Below are 4,050 nucleotides of genomic sequence, written 5' to 3' on the forward strand. Positions count from 1 at the left end.
TACTCCCTATTCTCTCACCATGCACACTGTCCACATCAGCAATGTGCCACCTCATCAACAATGAACATGCACCCATCCACTTCAGCAAATCTGCCACACCAGAAGAAGAAAAAAATCCACAGAACAAATCGTGTACTTTAATCTCTCTCTTTTTTTTTTTTTGCGGGGGTGTACTTTAATCTCTGTATGTAGCACACATCTGTTCCTCTTCGTCTTCTGAAACTGACCTGATATTTTCTTCACTTAAGGGCCCAGTCACCGCCTTATCCTCAACTCCCCACCCCCGCCTCCTCCTTCCCCGTCTCTGCTCAAATCACGGCGTTCTCTGTGGCTCCATGCCAACTTCATGAGCAAAGATTAGTGGCTTCGGTTTGATCGATCCCCGACCATCTACCATGGGTGGATTCGGCGGCAACTTTGGCTGGTGCTGTGGTGTTCTCTGCGGTTCCATGCCACATTTGTGTGGTGGTACTGGTGGCTTCGAATTCGATCAATCCCCGACGTACCCCATGGGTGGATTCGGCGGCAACTGCAGGCTGGGGGCCATGCTCTTCTTCTTCCGCCCGAATCACGCTCACGGCCCTCAACAGGATGGTGCGGCCAGCGCCCTACAGGTACTAGATGACCTACATGTACCCGAACTACATCCCTATCCCCGCTCCCAACAATGTCTCCTCCCACAGGTACGGGCTGTTCCTATACCATGAAGGGTGAAAGAAGATCGACTTTGAGGAGCAAATCAGGAAGCTACCATCATCCGCTGCAACTTCTCAACGAGAGGTGAGTGATCAGATCTCTCTTCAGCCTTTCCCAATTCATCTAATCTAACGTTTTGTCGGGTTTTTATTTTGTCATATTCAGTCGCAAGCTGCTCGACAATTTGCTGTAGATATTTGTGGTTTCATCCTGCATATGTCTTTTTCTGCTCAGTAAACAAGTTTACCATCTCTGAAATTTATTATTTGAATTGGATTAACACATGACTTGTGTCTTATATTTGTTTCAGCACATATATCATTCCTCCCATGTCGAGCAATGCATTGGTTCGAACAAATCATCAAATACTCAGGACTACAACGTACTATCCTGTTTATATATGCAAGTCATGATCAACACTTAGTTAAAAGAAAGGCTTGGATGACATTAGATTGGCATATATGTGAGTAAAACTATATTTTTTCCATTTTCTTCTATTCTACACAGGGTGGAGGTGCTGGAATTATGCATATACATATCACCAGTGAGGTGGTTACTGCACCATCCGCTTCTGCATAGTTATTTGGTGGTATCTCAGCCACTGCACACTTGACACGCCCTGCCGCCACGATCGCTCACCTGATTCAGAGCAGCAATTTACTGCAGCTAACACATGTAAGTATGCACACATCCATGCAAGTTTCCAATGACTTCCATCTACGCACTGTTAATCTGTTATTCATCCACGCCAGCACACACACGATTTCATTGTCACATTATTTAGCAGATCCCGATAATTTCATTCACATGATTATTTATTGAGTACATACATCCTTTTTTCTTGACTCTTTAAGTTTTGGTGGAGATCAAATGGAATTAACTCCAGCCATGGATACAAAGACCATTTCTGAGAGTTGTATGTTTAATTTTTTGTTAGTTGTTACAGGCAATTTATTTTCGTGGCTTGGCACTGCTGATCATAGTCCATGTCAGTAACCTTGGATTGGAGAAAGGTGCTATTTGGAACATGTCTCATCATTACGAGTTGGAATTACATAACATGATAATGTTGTCAATTTTATCCTCCTTCATAGAATTAGTTCTTTACTAGCTAGCTTGAGTGGTTCACTTTTGCCATTAAAAATTCTAAGCTTCAGAGATTTGCATAGAGCAACATTCAGTGGTTCATATACATATCTGATAAATAGTGCTCTGTTGTAGTCCTTGGCCGTGGAGTTGATTCTTCGATATGTATTGTGTTCTTAGCAGCAATATTTGATTATATGTCTCGCACCACATAATCTTTTGTGTGAACACTTGCTGGATTATATGGTACATTGGGTTTATACAGTATCTTGTTTTCTACTTCTGATTTTCTATATGAGAACAAAGTTATCATAATAATGGTTCCGCAGCAACGCGCGGGGCATCGTCTAGTATTATCAGAAATGCTACAGAGCTCCCACTCACTTTCTTGTAAATACATGTTGTTAGGGAACGTAGTAATTTTAAAAAAAATCCTACGCACACACAGGATCATGCTGATGCATAGCAATGAGAGGGGAGAGTGTGTCCACATACCCTCGTAGACTGAAAGCGGAAGCGTTAGCACAACGCGGTTGATGTAGTCATACGTCTTCACGATCCGACCGATCCGAGTACCGAATGTACGGCACCTCCGAGTTAAGCACACGTTCAGCTCGATGACGTCCCTCGAACTCCGATCCAGCCGAGCTTTGAGGGAGAGTTCCGTCAGCACGACGGCGTGATGACAGTGATGATGATACTATCGACGCAGGGCTTCGCCTAAGCACCGCTACGATATTATCGAGGTGGAATATGGTGAAGGGGGGCACCGCACACGGTTGGAAGAGATCAACAGATCAACTGTGTCTCCAAGGGGTGCCCCCCTCCCCGTATATAAAGGAGTGGAGGAGGAGGGGGCCGGCCACCCTAGGCACGCCCCATGAGGAGTCCTACTCCCACCGGGAGTAGGACTCTCCCCTTCCAAGTGGGAGTAGGAGAGGAGAGGGAAGAAGAGAGAGGGGGAAAGGAAAGGGGGGCGCCGCCCCCCCTCCTTGTCCAATTCGGACTGGGGGGAAGGGGGCATGCGGCTGCCCTTGGCCGCCCCTCCTCTTCTCCACTAGGGCTCAATAGGCCCATTAGTCTCCCCGGGGGGTTCCGGTAACCCCTCGGTACTCCGGTATGTGTCCGAAACTCCCCGAAACCATTCTGGTGTCCGAACATAGTCGTCCAATATATCGATCTTTATGTCTCGACCATTTCGAGACTCCTCGTCATGTCCGTGATCATTTCCAAGACTCCGAACTACCTTCGGTACATCAAAACACAAAACTCATAATACTGATCGTCATCTAACTTTAAGCGTGCGGACCCTACGGGTTCGAGAACTATGTAGACATGACCGAGACACGTCTCCGGTCAATACCCAATAGCGGAACCTGGATGCTCATATTGGCTCCTACATATTCTACGAAGATCTTTATCGGTCAAACCGCATAACAACATACGTTGTTCCCTTTGTCATCGGTATGTTACTTGCCCGAGATTCGATCGTCGGTATCTCAATACCTAGTTCAATCTCGTTACTGGCAAGTCTCTTTACTTGTTCCGTAATACATCATATCGCAACTAACTTATTAGTCACAATGCTTGCAAGGCTTATAGTGATGTGCATTACCGAGAGGGCCCAGAGATACCTCTCCGACAATCGGAGTGACAAATCCTAATCTCGAAATACGCCAACCCAACAAGTACCTTCGGAGACACTTGTAGAGCACCTTTATAATCACCCAGTTACGTTGTGACGTTTGGTAGCACACAAAGTGTTCCTCCGCTAAACGGGAGTTGCATAATCTCATAGTCATAGGAACATGTATAAATCATGAAGAAAGCAATAGCAACATACTAAACAATCAAGTGCCAAGCTAACGGAATGGGTCAAGTCAATCACATCATTCTCTAATGATGTGATCCTGTTAATCAAATGACAACTCATGTCTATGGCTAGGAAACTTAACCACCTTTGATTCAACGAGCTAGTCAAGTAGAGGCATACTAGTGAAACTATGTTTTGTCTATGTATTCACACATGTACTAAGTTTCCGGTTAATACAATTCTAGCATGAATCATAAACATTTATCATGAAATAAGGAAATAAATAATAACTTTATTATTGCCTCTAGGGCATATTTCCTTCAGTCTCCCACTTGCACTAGAGTCAATAATCTAGTTCACATCGCCATGTGATTTAACACCAATAGTTCACATCACAATGTGATTAACACCCATAGTTCACATCACAATGTGATTAACACCCATAGTTCACATCG

At 44.6% G+C, this 4,050-nt stretch overlaps 1 long non-coding RNA gene across 1 annotated transcript; it reads left to right on the forward strand.

The window, feature by feature from the left end:
* Positions 1-221: 221 nt before the first annotated feature.
* Positions 222-2,046, forward strand: LOC123096572 (uncharacterized). Its single transcript, XR_006446660.1, has 2 exons — positions 222-614; positions 684-2,046. It is a non-coding gene; the product is annotated as an uncharacterized lncRNA (long non-coding RNA).
* The last annotated feature ends 2,004 nt before the right edge of the window (positions 2,047-4,050 follow it).

Source organism: Triticum aestivum, chromosome 4D (assembly GCF_018294505.1).
Source record: "Triticum aestivum cultivar Chinese Spring chromosome 4D, IWGSC CS RefSeq v2.1, whole genome shotgun sequence".
NCBI classification, from domain to species: Eukaryota; Viridiplantae; Streptophyta; class Magnoliopsida; order Poales; family Poaceae; genus Triticum; species Triticum aestivum.